The sequence below is a fragment of the Misgurnus anguillicaudatus genome, chromosome 17 (assembly GCF_027580225.2).
Source record: "Misgurnus anguillicaudatus chromosome 17, ASM2758022v2, whole genome shotgun sequence".
Taxonomy (NCBI): Eukaryota; Metazoa; Chordata; class Actinopteri; order Cypriniformes; family Cobitidae; genus Misgurnus; species Misgurnus anguillicaudatus.
The window spans coordinates 39,491,242-39,509,306 of NC_073353.2; the positions used below are offsets into that span (position 1 = coordinate 39,491,242).

General features: G+C 37.2%; 1 protein-coding gene across 2 annotated transcripts in view; it reads left to right on the forward strand.

Annotated features, from left to right (window-relative positions):
• Positions 1-2,238: 2,238 nt before the first annotated feature.
• The window catches only part of map3k13 (mitogen-activated protein kinase kinase kinase 13), a 54,068-nt gene continuing 38,241 nt past the window's right edge, over positions 2,239-18,065 (forward strand). The window contains exons 1-2 of one of the 2 annotated variants that reach the window (XM_055215250.2): positions 2,242-2,324; positions 13,531-13,603. The gene's annotated coding sequence lies outside the window, so the exon portion shown is untranslated. Of the gene's footprint in view, positions 2,325-13,530; positions 13,604-18,065 lie in introns of both variants that reach the window. The other variant, XM_055215252.2, reaches the window with a different exon arrangement.

Sequence of the window (18,065 nt, forward strand, 5' to 3'; positions counted from 1 at the left end):
TATTTGTGTCTGTATTGTGTGTAATTATTATGTATGTATAAATACACACATACATGTAAAAATTAAAGAAATGTTATTCATGTATATATTTTCATATATATATATATATATATATATATATATATATATATATATAAAATACATAAAATATATATACACTATATATATATATAGAGAGAGAGAGAGAGAGAGAGAGAGAGAGAGATTTATGTATTTTATATCACTGTATATATAAATTAAAAATATATACATAAATTAAAAAAATTATGTGTGGTGTATATATACAAATTAATTACACACTGTGCACACAACATATATTATGCAAAAACCTATTTAACTTTTGATTGCAACATTAGTGTGCATTTACACTATATTATTCAGTATTACATAGATATTATTATAGATTTAGGATTATATTTATATCACAGTATAATTCCAAATATACTTTCTTATTTTAAAAGAGTCCTAGAAATATTTTTATAATATATGAGAATCCCGCCCACCAAAGTCGCGTCATCAAGCCAAGTCAGGGAAATGACTGACAGGCTATAAAATGATTGACAGGCAGGGGGCGTTTCTGAGGATAGTCTTATGAAAATACATCTGTATATTCTACTAACATATCCAACACATTTGATGCTATCACGGAGGTAATAGAGACAAATCATTTCTGTCATTAAAGGCGTACAGTAAGGTTACAGCATTTGCATGTTTCACTTTTGTAAAAGTGTGCTGGGACAGTTTCGCCTCTCGTCTCCTCGAGCGCTGATTGGTCCACACGAGTGTGGCGAGCTCGCGGCAGTATCGGTACCACGCCCTCGTGTTGTGTTGGAGCTCACGTGCACACTGCTTTCACTTAAAGGGATAGTTCACCCAAAAATGAAACTTCCTTCGTTATTTACTCGCTGTCATGTTGTCAAAAACCTCTTTGTTCTGATGACCAGGAAGAAACCGTTCGTGAGCCCCATTCACTTCCATAGTATTATTTTATCCTACTATGAAAGTGAATGGAAGTGCATATTGCTATCTGCTATAACATTGTATTCGTCTGTTATTTTTGTTATTGGATCTTTATTGTTTAAAATAATTTAGTTAGCTTTTGTGTTATTCTTGGCTATTTCTTTGTTGCTTTTATTTGATCTTTCTACTGTTATTGGTTTATTTGGCAGATCTTTTGACATTCCATTTATTTTGCTGCTATCTGAAATTATTCTTGTCAGCATCACTTAAACTCTATATTTGCATTTGTTTGATTTCTGTGTTTTTTTTTTAATTATACATTTTACAGTATATAAATTATTTTGGTTGGGTTTCTGGCCTGGGGCTTCTGGATAAGTTGTGGGTGGGTTCTGGGGTACATGTGGTAATGACTGACATTTGGCTGACATCTGGGGCTTTTGGATAAGTTCCCTTTAAGAAAATTAACCATGTTTTTTTGTGGTAAACGTGTAGTAACCATGTTTTTTGTGTATTGATTGCTATCAGCAAAACTATGGTTTTACTACAGTAACCATGGTGTAACTATGGTTTTTGAATGGTTATTTTGTGGTACCCATGGTTTTACTACAGTAACCATGTGTTTTTTAACTGTAGTAAAGCCATGGTTAATTTGTAAGGGTTGTTGGTGTGTTCTGGGGTAAATGTGGTAATTTTGGCTCTCTTCTGGCTGATGTCTGGAGATTCTGGCGTTATAGTATTCCCATTCTATGCTGGTCCATGCTGGTTTGGTGCTGGGTTAGCTGGTGGTCACCAGCATACCAGCACCAAAACAAAACATATGCTGGTCTTGCTGGTATGCTGTTTTGTCAAGCAGGGTATTTATTTATTTATTCTGTATGGTTATTCTTTAAATTCATACATGTATATTAACTTTGTCATTGTGTTTTGCTTATCCTTTTAATTTTCCTAGCTTGTATTTATTGTATTTTTTATATTTTGTTGCCTGTAATTTATTGTTTCTTATGCCCTTCTACCTCATCTCAATGTACAAATAAGAATTTTATTGTACCAAAGTAGGCAACAGATGACAATAAAATATTGTATCTTAAAACGAACCTGCAATGTAAAGAAATTGAAAAGACAAAGAGGGTGTATCTAAAACGCGGATTAAATTAATTTAAATGTGTTTGAAATCATGCAAGTTCACATTTAAGGACGGAACTGAAGTTATGAATGAAAACGAGCTCTGTTCTATTTATATCCGATGCTGGTGCAGGTGCACAGGTCAGAAAATGCGGAAGTGACGTCAGTGCTCACAAGACACGAATTAAAGCATCGGGATTAGAGACGCTGACAGTCCGCCGGAGATCAGCGCGTCTTACACGGTAGGATTTATATTATTCTCCTTCTCATAATGACATTTTTGTTGTGTAATCGGTCAAAATAAACACCGATGACATAAAGAGAGACACGTTTTGCTCGTTGTATTGTTTCGGCTCTGTGTTTTATGTCAGAGATGTGCTGAGGTGAATCGCTGTGGTGCTGAGGTGATGTAGTAAATCCTCACATATGTATTGTACACACAGATTCGTATTTTTAATGTGATTAAAATATCAATAACATGTTTTTTACAGCTCATGTCACTATAGAAAGAGAGATGTGTTTTCTTGTTAGATGACCTCGCGTAATTCTGCTACTGTTTTCTGACAGAGCTATTGCAATATGTATGCGTTTGCGTTTTAGGTTGTTTATAGATAATTTGGAGCTGTAACGTCTCAATAGGCTATTGAATACACACAGGCCCATAGTTAAGATGCAGGCTGTTTGTTTCTCTGCCAAGAATGTGACTGAATGTCCCAGCAGTGTCGATGGTGCTGGAGGTCCAGATGCACATGCTGGAACAAAGCGTAAATTACACATCTAAAACACACCAGCATTTCATTCTTATATGCTAATTCGGTCCTTATTGTGTAGTTTTTAGATAGAATTGGCCAATCTCCACGTTTTATTTAGTATATTTCTGATTTTTGTTTATCTTGACCAGAGGAGGAAATATTATATTGAAAAAATAATGATTTGATATTGTTGTGAGTGCAAAACAGAGGAAAAAGTAAATGGTCTTAATCTGTTTGCTGTCGTTTAAGGGTTTTGTTAAAATAACATTGCTATTTAAACTAAACGTGTAAAATGGTTGTGCTACATTGCTATACATCCTTTTATCGCATGCTGGAGTGTTGTCGTGGTAACGCGTCTGGGCGGAACTTAACTTCCGGTCTGTGTTTGTTTAATGTTCTGGCTAGTGCTAAACTAACTCTGAAACAAATACCTCATTGAAATAACTAATGTTTTGGTTTCCTAAAGACGAGAGGAGACGACGATCATGGATCACTGTTGCTTTTCTGTAGAGCTGGGCAAAAAAACACCTGCGATTCTCATGCGTATCTCATGAGTAAAGCCGGTTTGGTGATTAGTAGTAAATCGCCATGCTTTTAAATGGAGCGGCATTTACTACACAGAGCCGTATTTCACAGAGAAGCTTGACAAAATCGCATACATTTCCATGATTATGAACGCGATTTTGCCTACCTTCTCTGTGAAATTTGGCTCTGTGTAGTAAATGCCGCTCCATGGCGATTTACTACTAATCACCAAAATGGCTTTACTGATGAGACACGCATGAGAATCGCAGGCCATTTTTTTCTCATCCTTACTTTTCTGAAATAGAACCTGAAATATTAAACCTCAACGACGCATGCGATCGACCAATGCGAGGATGCACCCAGTATCCTGGCCAGGATGTGTCCGGGAAAAATGGCACGTATGGTCACGCTAATAGTACCCCAATGGATCAGGTGGTATCAGCTCACTTCACTTTGGCTCGGTTAGCTTTTCCATTTGAGTTTAGCACCACTTCAGAGTGGGCGGGATTATAGGCGTGTCGTTATATTTGCACTGCCTACTGCTGTGACATCATACAAAAAGTGAGAGCGAGCAACAGTGAGCATCGTTGAAATGCAGTGTTTCCCATACATTCATTTATTTGCCAGTCCACCACAAAATCTGAATTTACCACCACAAATAAATGTTTGTACATTGCGTTTATCACTACCTCTGTCTTACATGACAGTTTCTATACAAACAACCGTGGCGTAAGTTGACGCGCTCATTTAAGCCTCATTTAAATTGCATAAATGCTGTGCATAAATGCAGACGTGCGCGTCAGACTGACCCGACCCAACCAAACCCATATGGTACTATGCAATGGAAAGCGCCATGAAAGTAATTGGGGACCGATATTGGGCAATTGGAATAAGATGAGTGTGGGAAAAGAAATTTTATTTTTGGTTGAACTGTCCCTTTAAGTATATACAGTGTGTTTTTTAAGGTTTTTTTTCGGCATTTTTGCCTTTAATTCGGCAGACAGTATTTTAAGGAGAGCTCAGAAAAGTACAGGGTGGAGAATGTGACCTGAAAAGGACGCTGGGGTGGAACTGCCCACTACACCAGCGGCTTGATGTGTGCTTGTATTTGAGTAAAGCATATTTCTGTCTAAATGTCCACGTGTGGCAGTAATAATAAGCTGCCTGTCTGTCCGCTATTCATTTTCAATCTGCTGAGAGTGAGATGGGTGCAGTTACAGGTCACTCGCTCCAATCTAGCAAATTTGGGTGCTTCCTTGTTCTCTCCTGCACTTCTGATTAATCCAGGGTAGCATCTCACACTTGAATCCTTTGTTGTTTTTTCCACTTTTATCCAAAGTGACTTACAGGGCATTAAATGGTATACTATTTTATTAGTACATGTGTTCCCTTGGCTTGAACCCACAACCTTTTCCACTGCTAACGCAATGCTCTACCACTGAACTGTACAGATGAACTGTATGTAAATGAATCCATGTTTCCTTATCGCTGTGACCTATAAATAGTTTATCTGTACAAATATATACCATAACCATATTATAAAAAATACAATAGTATGTCAATTGCATAGTACACACCCCAGAAACAGAAAAAGCAAATCATGCTTGTGTCCCTCCTGTGAATCAGTATGTCTTATATAATCTGCTTACTGAATCATGTAAATGGGACATTTATGAGGTATTCTCTGGACTAACATGTGAAATATTCAGGGTTGTAGACTAGCCTGTACGTATATTTGTGCTTTACAAATTAAAAGAAACTAGATTCCTTATTTTATTTCTGCTTGGTTTTGCTATACTGTAGCAGTCGGTTTAATGAAACAATCTTACTTAATAATATGTTAATCAGAAAGTCTGGTTGTCAAGGCAACTCATTTATCATAATGTGCCCCTTCCAGATGTGACATCACAAAGGGCATGGGTGGGGCCGGAAGGAGAACAGTGTTTATGTAATTGACATGTGGGAAACATTCCTGTAATCCTGCTGTTTCATTTTCATAAGCTGAGAGAGGAAACTGTCATGTTTAGTTAAATCTTACTGGTATCCAAAGAGAGATGTTTGTTTTCTGACTCAAAGTTGCAATAAATGTATGCAAGGTGTGTTTAAATGGTCTGATCTGCTTTTACCACATTCTGACTTGTGCTGTTTCACTTTTATCTTTATTGGGTGTGTGATTTGATGTTTGAGCATAAAAAACATCTGAAGAGTTTCCAAGCGAATCCGTTTCAAAATGATATATTCTGTCTTGCAGAAAGTTTTTTAGAGAAACTGCTAGTGGATGCAGTGCATTACATATATTTTAACGTCACAATTTCCCAAAAAAGTGTTCATTTCACCAATAAAATGCTGTGTTGATCCACACTCGAATTAACACACTTAACCTATCTCATTTTCCTCTCTCGGCTCCTCTCATTTTCCTCTTTCGGCTTCTCTCATTCTCCCCTCTCGGCTCCTCTCATTCTCTCCTCTCTCGGCTCCTCTCATTCTCCCCTCTCTCGGCTCATCTCATTCTCTCCTCTCTCGGCTCCTCTCATTCTCTCCTCTCTCGGCTCATCTCATTCTCTCCTCTCTCGGCTCCTCTCACTCTCTCCCCTCTCGGCTCCTCTCGGCTCCTCTCATTCTCCCCTTCTCGGCCCCTCTCATTCTCTCCTCTCTCGGCTCCACTCATTCTCTCCTCTCTCGGCCCCTCTCATTCTCTCCTCTCTCGGCCCCTCTCATTCTCTCCTCTCTCGGCTCCTCTCATTCTCTCCTCTTTCGGCTCCTCTCATTCTCTCCTCTCTCGGCTCCTCTCATTCTCTCCCCTCTCTCGGCTCCTCTCATTCTCTCCCCTCTCTCGGCTCCTCTCATTCTCTCCCCTCTCTCGGCCCCTCTCATTCTCTCCCCTCTCTCGGCCCCTCTCATTCTCCCCTCTCTCGGCCCCTCTCATTCTCCCCTCTCTCGGCTCCTCTCATTCTCTCCCCCCTCTCGGCTCCTCTCATTCTCTCCCCTCTCTCGGCTCCTCTCATTCTCCCCTCTCTCGGCTCCTCTCATTCTCCCCTCTCTCGGCTCCTCTCATTCTCCCCTCTCTCGGCTCCTCTCATTCTCCCCTCTCTCGGCTCCTCTCATTCTCCCCTCTCTCGGCTCCTCTCATTCTCCCCTCTCTCGGCTCCTCTCATTCTCCCCTCTCTCGGCTCCTCTCATTCTCCCCTCTCTCGGCTCCTCTCATTCTCCCCTCTCTCGGCTCCTCTCATTCTCCCCTCTCTCCTCTCATTTTCCTGTTATTCTCTCATTAGCTTTTATCATTTTCCGCTCTCATCACCTCTAATTCTCTCCTCAGAAGAACACTAAAATAAGTGATATTCTGTACATGATGTGAAATGTATTGCCCAGAACCGGTTGTGTAGAGGCCTTCTTTGTTGTTTTGTGATTTTATTCTGTGAGGGTCTTATATCATTCAGATGGTAGACTACTAGAGAATTAGGTTAAGCCCTGAGATTGGGGGTTTATATTAAGCTTGGCTTAAGGGTATTTACATTATGGAAAGGGTACAGAGTTTGTAAAGTATGAAGCAGCCTGACTGGACTGAACATCTTTTACTGTGACAGGACAGCCTAAGACTGCTTGAAGTTATTTTTGCAGTTCTGTTTAGTGACACTAGCGGTGCAGAAATGACACGCTTCACCTTTTATTATAGGGTTGAGTTTGGACGGTTTAGGGAGGAGTCGGGCCTGTTTGTGAAGTGCAGAATTGTCATTTGTACAGCGTGCTTGGAATCTATTATTTTGTTTGTTTTTTGCATGTGTTTTAAGCCAGTGAGTAGTGTCTTAATCAAACAGCATTATGACACTGCACATCTCCTCAATGTGAGTTAACTTGATTTGACTTTGACTTTGTTGTGTGTTAGTGTATCATACATTCTTCTGTCTGTATGGCCTTCCAGATTTGTGAGTTACTATAATTACTCGCGCCTGCAGCGTCTCATGGGGAGCACATTAACACACACGAGTGAAGAAATAAAACTGCACGTTCTCTCCTTTTTTCCTCTTATATCTTTTATCTTCTTGTCTATTCCTCATGTCTCCTGAGATGAATGGATATGCGCAGGGCTTTGTGTTTTTCCTTGTACAGTAGTTAATTCCAGGTAGTATTCTTCTTTATTTGTTTATTTATTTATAGTTATATGACTGTGTATATGGTTGATCGTCAAATATTCACATATGTTGAAGCAGCACACCATCTCTGATTCAAACTTAAAATTCAAGCTATATCAGTTTTATAGATTCAGATTTTTTATTTTTTGCATGGAGGTCTCTTTAAGGCTGTTTTTACTAAGAATGTATTTTGGTAAATATAGCTGTTGTGATTTTTAGTTTACATGAATAAAAGAAAATTATGAAATAATTTGTTCCTTGTGTTTCAATATAGCTCTCTGGTAGAGCATTGCAATAGATGCGCATTCATTTAAAAAATTTGCATAAAAAACAAATGTGCATAATAACACAAACAGCAGGAGTCCGCATCTGAAAGCAGATAACGGGTAGTGTTTCGTCTGCGCGCTCTGAGGAAATTAAAACGAAAATGGTTAAAAACAGTAGCTGCGTTTCCATTACCTTTTAAAATTGCGCAAATTGACATTGCGAATTGAAAATACAGCCAATGGAAACGCAGCACTTTTACAAAAACTCCCATATATCGCAAAAAAGCTTTTACGCTAGCATGAGTTGGTTATGCAGGTAATTCGGAAAAGGTGTATTTCACATAATCATTATTTGAAGTTGACGCAGTATGTACTAAGACCTCCCAGAAATACCTCTAAGTAGCTGCTTTTCTTGGCATTAATGTTTGGTTCAAATAATGGCTTAACATCGCTAACATCCCTTAACGTAATGTTTGGAATGACTTATTGCGAGAGGAAAAAATATGTTAGTCACACATAATAATTTCACAAAAGAAAATATTGCATAAGTTTTGCGCAAATCTGTAATGAAAACACAGCTAGTGACTTGATGATTTTCTTGTTGATATTAAACGCCAGTTTACCAGGAAGTGACGATTTTGTTCACGTCAGCTCACTGGATGTAAACACGCATTTATTCGCAAATGTTTAATGCGGTATTCCAATTATGCGCGTAAGTTCAATATGCAACTTTGGATGGAAACATAGCTATTGAAAGGTCAATTAGGCATGATTTTGTCTGATAATCTCAGAATGCTCAATTATTGGACAATTAATTGATCTTGCTGGTGTGTATTGGGCACTTGTCATCATTCAGCAGTGACAAATGATTTTGCGGTGTCAGAGAGAGGTGCTGTTTACTGGAACAGGTTAAATGAATTCTCGTCCTCAGAGTTCCAGCACTGCATCTATCTTATTCATGTTGGGGACACAAGAGCTGTCAGTGTGTGTGTTTCAATGCTTTTAAAATATTAATGAGAACGTAACAGAGCTGATCCGCTTCTGGATAACTTGCAGTCCAGAGACACTCGAGGATGTATATTTCACCTTCTTAACATTACTGAACGACCTCTGGATTAAAAAAATCATGCCTTTTTGTTTTAGCTAAAAGTAAATGTGTTTAGCTTTTAGCTATATTTAAAGACGCATTGTGTAATTTTTAGAAGGATCTCTTGACAGAAATGCAATGTAATATACGTAACTATATTATCAGTGGTGTGTAAAAACCTTACATAATGAATTGTATTGTTTTTATTACCTTGAATGAGCCATTTTTATTTACATACACCGCGAGTCCCTTTATATGGAAGTCACCGTCATGCTGGTAAGCAGCACGCATGATGATTTTGCACCTTAAATTACCCATACAGATAAAAGTAAAACAACATTTGTAGGGTTGTGACAATTAAACGGGCAAATGCGCGTTTTCTCAATGAATGAATTCGAATGAATTACGGTGAAATGCCACATTCAAAAGCCAGAGGGCTTTTTCGTGCAGAAACTCCATTTGTGCCACAGAAGAAGTATCATTACAAACACTATTCCAGGAAATATCTAGAGGCATATTTATATCGCTGTTCTTCAGATTGTTTCAGGTATTTTCATTATAATAGAGAATGTTTTGAATGATTGTGTTTGATGAGTGTTGCTTTTGAAATGCACGTTATAAACGAGTCAAACTCGTAGTGATTTTAGATTGATAAGGACTTCCTACTGATCACGGAGCCGTAGTACATGCACAAGCGGTGCATGAAACACTGAATCGGAGCCTTACGATTCAGAATCGATTTTAGACAGGTCTTTTTAATGGGAATGCGATGCATCGATGAACATCCCTAAACATTTGAAACTCTAAATGGTGTACTTTTATTTGTGAACACTCCCAATAAGAAGAAAACATTGTGCTTATTTAATATCATTAAAAAACATGACGTGCTTTCTGCTGCTTGGTTTTAGAGTGCGTCACAAAAAAAACAGAAACTTAAATACTTTTTTATTCATTTTATTTTCTACAGTAGCCCTAAACGTTCAAACTGCTCTGTAGAGCGTGTTTCGTTCTTACGTTGTCTTAGACAACGACATGTTTGTCCTGTGGCGTGAGGTGTTAGTTAGCGATTCGCAATCTCACCACTACTAGATATAGCTAAAATGTACACACACCACCTTTTTTTCAATCAGGGAAGCTATAATGTAAAACCACTAAATATAATATAAGGACCTGTCTTTATTAGAACATGTTAATATATAAAAAATCTCACACACAGAGACTAGAGATTTTATAACAAAATTATATCCAGAAATGATGGAAAATACTTTGTAGCACACCGTAATGTTGGCCTGATGGTTCTCTGCATTAGGACACAGCTGAGAAGAGTTGAAGTTGAAGAGTCGTGATTGAAGTGTTATTTATTGTATATACAAACATCTCACCAAACCATTATGATCAGATAATGTCCTCAATTAATGTCTGGTGTTGTGTTTTATAACACCACTGTACTCTGCTTTAAATGTCTGTCTCACTTTATGTGTTTTGCTAAATATGCATTTCCACGAACTTTGGAATGTTAAACAGGACTGGCTTGCTAAACAAACCTGGTTGACAAACTTGTCAGTACAGTGTGGTTAGGCCATGTTCAACAACACACATGGCTAGGTTTAAAGTTAGCAAATGCAAAAAAACAAGGGTTTCTGCAGTAATATCATTAATTTAACTTTAAAAAAACATAATGCTCTTGGTCTAGTTGGTTTAAACAATAAAATGTTAAGAGTTTGATAAACGTTATAGTTTAAGTTTTAAGAAGTACTTTGTGAATTATATTAACCTATAAAAATGTGTCTGTCTTCGTTTTTGTATTTTTGTAATTTTGGCCTGATTTTCATCTAAATTATTTAGTTGTGTTCGGTAAAGATGCAATAACATTTTCTTTAGAAAAGTTCAAGTAAATGTTAAAATAATAAGTTTGATGTTTGCCTGTGGGATAGTTTGTTTATATCTGTGTTAGCCAAAATATTCAAAAGCAGTGCATCTCTACCATGTCTACCATATTTGTAATAAGGCAGGTGGCTTAAAGAAACTTTTGTTTTTTTGTTTACTGTTGTGAGGCTGATCTGTCTTGTTATTTGCAAGATTGTTAAACTACAGGTAATTTAATTCGCTTCACAATAACAATAAATTCGCTTCCATCAGCATCATTAGCACATCCGTGGAAGTAGTCATGCATGCATTTATAAACTCATTAAAATGTTTATGATTAATTTATGAACAGAACCTGCTGTTACCTGTGTACTAAAGCCACACTATAGACGGTTTCAGCAGTAACAACATAAACAAGCCGCTGTCGCTGTCCGCACATAACTTCCGGTAACTCCGCTAATAATAAATAACAACAAAGTACTTTAAACATAGTTTATTTATATAACAAGCAAAAAAAACAACACACAGATTACCTAGGAAACAAAAACATTTGTTATTTTCGACGATGCATTTGTTCAAGAGATCAGAGACCAAAATATTTATGCAATATAATGTGTTTGCCAGTAACTGATCTGGGAACGAGGTGAGCTAGCCGCAGAACGTCTCTACGCTCCAAGTCTCGCACTAGAGACGGTCTGTTGCTAGCTAGTACTGCAGGTAACTTGCGGTCTGCAGCTATCTGCTGCATATTAGCTATCAAAATGCATCCCCGCCCTGCCCGTCGGGCTATCTTGACTTATAGGGAGGAAAACATATATTTAAATGCTTATGCATTCTTTCACAGATTTGGATGGGTAATAATGGTGTATGAAATTCAGGCATTGGGAATTTAAATTACGTTTGAGCGCGCGCTCGAGTTTTACTTTCACTTTCGCGCGAAAAGACGCAGTACAGGAAGCAATCCGTAATGATTTGTCATGGATTTGTTTGGCAAATCCTCCAACTTCGTCCTGTCAGTCATTACTATCCTCACGTAAGAAAATTAAATCTCTCGCAGCAAACTTTAAAGTGATATAGATTGTACGGGCAGTGAAGAGAGTGACTCTGTGCAGAATCTCTCTTAAAGCGACAGTAGCCCCTGTTTTTCTGATCGAAAAAATGATCCAATCTGTAACTGGTTGATCCAAACTGTGAGTTTTGTGACCCACTAAACCACTTTTAAATGGTGATTAAATCTGGTGTGTGGGGATGAGCAGGAAAAGTTGGTTTACATGGAAATCCAGTCTTTTTGTTTGTTTAAAAAACAACAGCATCAAAACAACAACAAATTTGTGTTTTGATAGATGTTTTGTCTTAATATTCTACATTAAAAGTACTGTATTTTTTATTCGGGCTACTTGCATTCATTTTGGGCTACCAAAAACTGAAGAGTGCCTGCCCAAGGGCTACCAGGGATTTTGAGATTTTGCGAGCCCTGCCATGAATGCAGTAAATTAAATTAATGTACATGTGACAAAAAAGGCTGTTAATTATTCTGGCCGGTAAAAAATGTGTTTGGCTGGTGGATTTTTTCATCTACCAGTCCTCGTGGCAGGTGAGCCAAAAAATTAATTTCGGACCCTGTCTAGATGTATTTTGCTTTATGTATCTATAAATAGAGTAATTGTAAGTGTCCAATTCGCCTTTTCACAGTGCAGATGTGATTGACAGCAGGTGAGATGCTGTATTACGTCCTCTGATCCATCTGATGTATATTTGTAATTAAATTAATAGTTTTTTCTTTAATTTACAATTCTTGTGTTAACACTTGAGAGTGGCTTCAGTCATCTGCAAAGCGCTATTTTTGGGATGGTTAGGTACGCATTAATTGGGCAGAATAGGGTGTAAATGAGCAGGGTCTTTGTCCCCATTTGGGATGTGTGAGGAGCCCTTAGGGTGTGGCTGCGGGGGGCGGGGGCACATTTGGCACATGGCACATCCCCCTCTTTCATGATCCCACACATACACCAGAGGTTTGACATTTAATGATCCAGACATGAGCATCTGTTCATTAGCTATAATCCTTTCACTGGACCTGCACCACTACACACTGTGTTGTGAGTAACAGATAATATTCATCCTTTATTCCCATTCAGTTTAACACTTGAACCCTTTTTTACAAGCCAGTCAGTGTGAACAATAGATACTGTTTATTCCAGAAGTGACTTTAATCGGAAATTGCTTAAAAAGTGTGCAGCTTAAATTTTAAATAAATTTAAATACATTTCTTGAATCTTTAGTAGAAATTAAAATGGGTGCATTTATTGTCTTGTAGCCATTATGTGTGCCTTTAAGAATTGCTCCCACTTTCATGTTTTCACTGTGTTGACTTCTTGGAAGAGGGATTTTGTAGAATAATACGTTTCCTGAATTTTTAAAAAGGGTCAAGGTAACAGAAGATTTTTCACGCGTTACCCTGTTAATAATTGACTAATAGTCTGGAATGGAGCATTCGGGCAGCAGCCGATGTTTGAGAAATCCAATGTGGCTCTGTCTTCATCTCAGATTTTTTTCATTCTTGTCACTGTGGTATTTGTGGTATTTCTGTTTTGTTCCAGCAGTCTCTTCTAAACATTAACTCATACTGTATGTAGGGCTGGGATTCCCCAGCTTACAAGTAAACAGGCCCAACCTGGTATGCACCTTGAGCTCAGTTAACACTTTAAAACCCTTGCACACATACAGAGGCTCAGCTTTTCTTTTTCCTTCGGAAAGTACGATCTGAGAGTTTGATTACTGGCCTCGTGATCTCTGAACTTTGCCCTTTTTGTATTTCTTTACAGGTAGAGTTGAAGTGGCAGATAAATTGCAGTGGCATTAGAGGCATATTGGATATGAGCATAAACGTTGCTGAAGGTAAACAATGGGATTGTTTTGCTTTTTTAGTTTTGGTCTCTTTTCTGTTGTCTGTGTTTTGTGTCTAAACAGGTTTTTTTTTGAGAAATTTATTTTTTATAAATTAGGTTTTGTCTAAACTAAATTGAACAAGCAGCAAAACACTTGTTTAAACTGTATGGGTCAATGACGCAACAAAATTCTTAAAAAAATTGATGTAATGCATGTTTTTGAGCTAGGAACAATGTGTTTAAAAAGTTTTGTTTATTGAACATTGCACTACATTTTTAATGATTTTTGATCATTGTCAATTTGCCAGAAAAGTTTTAATGTGGATAGTGGGATTTAAATTATAATCCTGATAATAGTTTGAAAGTGTAAAACAACCAAAAAACATTTCTTTTAACATTTTAAGAACTATAAATGTAAGAACAATAATTACAACCTTAGCTTGCATTTATTAAAACTATAATAATTATCTAAATTATTAGCTTATCAATATTATTTAGCTTAATGGTTTAATTTCTTAGGGGCATTCATAGCAGTTGCATCCTTTGACTTTCTGGTTGCACCACCTGACATCTACAATGAATTCACATTTTAACAGACTTTATATAAGCCTTTGCCTGTGATATCAAATTCATATACTTTTTCAATTTAAGTAAAATATTTTTTTTCTACATTGGTTGTACCACCTGACACAGAAAGTGTACCCATCTACCCATTACATTAAAGTAGGTTTTTTTTTAAGTATTTGAGAGAAATCTGCTAACTTTTCATTCAGCTGTAAAAGAAAAACCACCTGGTGTTCACTAAAAGATGTTATAATAACATGTTTACTGATTATAATTTCTTAATTAAAGGCTGATGATTGTGGTGGTTTTATTGACATTTGAGAACATCCAAATTGTTGGACAAAAGTTTTTAAATTATCCTAACATCCCAACTACTGATATTTGTGAAATTTGTTTATAGTAAATGTTTTGAAGATAAAATAATGCCAAAGTATATTATTTTGAATTTTTAATAACTTACCGTTTTACCAATTTGTACGGAGCGTTGCCCCACCTGACGTTTTTCAAGTTTGAGATACCAAAACAAAATTTTGTATTTTTATTAAAAAGTCATTGGCCCATATGGTTTTATTATCGTTGACCTGATTTTGTGTTTGCTCTGCATTTTTGTTTTTTTTTACCCAGCATGCGTTGCTGAACTACATACTGTGGTTATTGAAAAGAGTCTTTAGCAAGTGGAAGTTTCTGTTGTTTTGCTATTTCTTTGTTGTGGTTAAGTGCAAAGCGGGTGAAAAATTCAGTTTCATGAGAACCTAAGGGGTAGGGTACTTGACCAGTTTTGGGAATTTTTTTACAATAAAACTTTCTATCACTATATACACACTATATAAAATTAATAAACATTTAATATTATTGTACTATACATACGTCTGTATTTGTTTAATTCTTGGAGTAATAAAATGATTTGTTGTGACTTGAATAGAATATGAAATGGCTTGCACATTAAACTCTTTGGAGTGATGTGGCAGCTATAATTTAACTCCTGCGAAATGTTATGCACGCAACTTGCCGCTCAAAGTTCACACTATTGCAGCTTTAAGCCTGCTTTAAGTTCACTGCTGGCCTTGAAGCACAGCCAGTGGTTAAAATATCATTGCTATGACCTAGTTAATGTCAGTCTTTGCAATGACAAGTCCAGCATGTACATACATTTGTCATTTTTAATCAATTCTGTAACGTACTACAAAACGAAGCTTAGTTTGATTATGTGAAAGAGTAATACTGATATTTTTCACTTGGAAAAAGTGCAGCATGATTTTTGAGAAACTATCCTCATGGGTGTGTGATCTCTATTCATCCTCTAAATTTGAGAAATGTCTGCTGCCATTTGTTGTTTTAGTCATTGTAGTTTCCTCTGATTGAACCGGTATTAATTGGGGCAAAAATGCACTTCAGAGATGTCAGGTGGTGCAACCAGAAAGTTTATATGGGAAACACCAGACCTGGTGTTTCCCATATAAACTCCAGCAGTGTAGATTTAACACTGGTGATTTTGCTGTTTATTAGCATTTAAATTTGTTTATTTTTTACTGTGTGTGGTCAGTAGCATATTAGTTTATTGTTGTATGCGCAGTTCAAGTATGCATTGTGTGAAACCAGACTTAGCAGTGACTGAAACTGCAGAATGTAGCATCTACTTACATTTTATAGCTATGGTCAAGTTGGTGTGAGAGTGAAGGCGGGGACTGATTCGCATATATACTAAATAAGCCATGGGTGTAGAGTTACATTCAAGCTGTTTAAAAGCATAAAGAAAAGCTGAAAAAACTTGTACATATGCTATTATGATGCTCAAAGATGACTTTTAAATGATAAAATGATCAACTACAGTGGGACATTAAAGGTACCATAGAATATAAAACTGTATTTACCTAGGTATAGATGAATAATAAGAGTTCTGTACTAGGGGTGGCACGGTTCATGAAATAAATCCGAACCATTCGGTTTGCTTGTCTCGGTTCGGAACACGTATGCGTCGCACGGTTCATGGCATGCGCAATGTAGCCACATGCCCTGTATGTGACCTCAGATAGCGCGTTTCCCTTTCGCGCGAAAGAAGAGGTGATGTTACGTGTAGAAATGGCAAGTGGGAGAGAAAAGGAAGTCTGCCCGTAGTTGGAGGATGCGCCAGCGTCGTATAAGTCTGGTGTGTGGAACACTTTTTTTATTTTATGTTACATATGATGACAGCGGAAATAAAACAATAGATAGAACTGCAGTCTATGGGTTGAATGTGTTCGAACAGCCACAGGAGACCGCCTTCTCTCCGACCATTTATCTAATCTGAGGTACTAATCTGAGGTACTGAACACTGTTTTACGTCTTTTCATATTCAGCGCTATTTTTAGCCTTTCATTGATAAAACGAAAGTGGCTGATATCCGCGTAGTTTCATTTTGCTACCGTGTGAAAGTTGCGCGATCTTATTTCATAAATTGCCCCTCAAAGTAATCAGGACATTAGTAGTCAAAAGTGGACAAAAGAGACGGATTTAAATATTACAGATGTAAACGTATGGTCCACATATACGCTCTGCAGTATTTAAGCAGCCTCTCAGTGATAAATCTAAGAGCTACACTGAAGTTGGCATTTTGATAAATGCAAGTTATCTTTGTGTGCTAAAAAGGCACATAAGTTCATGTAGATGGCCATACACATTCTATTTTTTGCCAAATAAATGAAAAGCATGTTGAAATCATCAATGTCTGCCCTCTTGCTGTATCAAAATCTCACCTGGCTTTCCTCAGAGATGGTCCCAATAATGTGCTTAAAGTCAAATTCAGTTTGTGCATGATTACATGATATAACTTTTTAATACTGTTATCCTAAAATATGGATAATTAATACATTAATAAGATAATACATTTCTGGAGTGTTAAAAGAAAAATTAAAGAAAAAAATAACAACAAGAACCGTACTGAGCCGAGGACCGTGACCATAAAACCGTGATCCGAACCGAGGGTTTTGTGAACCGTGCCACCCCTATTCTGTACATGGTAATGACATATCATGAGCCTCAAACACGATGGTTTCCTCCTTCTTATGTATGGCTGGGCGATATGACCCCAAACATTATCGAGAAAATGTTTTCCATATCGGTCGATATCGATAATTATCATGATAAATAACAAATCTTTATTCCTGTCAAATTTAAAGGCAGATTTTTGCTCCTGAATAAAAATTGTAAAAACCAGACAGTTAATAATTGTTTTAAACTACTTTATATTCAGAACATGACAAATACAAATACTAAAATCTTGTTTAAATGTTCAGGCATCTGTATTAAATGTAAATATATTTGTTATGAAATCAACACATTTCTGACACAGAAAACAGCAGGCTGCTGTCACTTTTAGACCCAAGACAGACTGCTTTAAGTTTTAATATACTAAATAACATCCAGCTGTATATGTTCACTTAAACAAGAAAGAAAACTTAGTTCAGTTATCACGCGTGTTATACATATACGAGCTATACACGATGATAAATGGATGTCAAGAGTGTCACGTTGCTGTGGGAGCGCACATACGCATACACTATATTCACTGCAGTGGTGGATCTGCTGTTTTTCCTCAGTTTCCTGAATTTGTGAATGTCCTGTAAATATACTTTTAAAGCTGTGCGGATGCTGAAAGAAAGTACAGTATACTGCACCTATTGTGTCTGCTGTGTTTGACGAACCCTGTTTGTGCGTCTAACATTACACGGAAGGAAAATGATTCCGTGATTCCGTCCGCGTTATCCGCATCGCGAAAATCATAGGGCTCCACTAATAAATGAATAACTTGCCTCATCTTCCACTCCTTCAAGTCTAACTGACATGATTGTAAACCAAGAGCGTGTGCCGCATCCGGAAGTGCATGCGCAACGTTACGTACAGTGCGTAAACATTATCGATCACTTATCGAA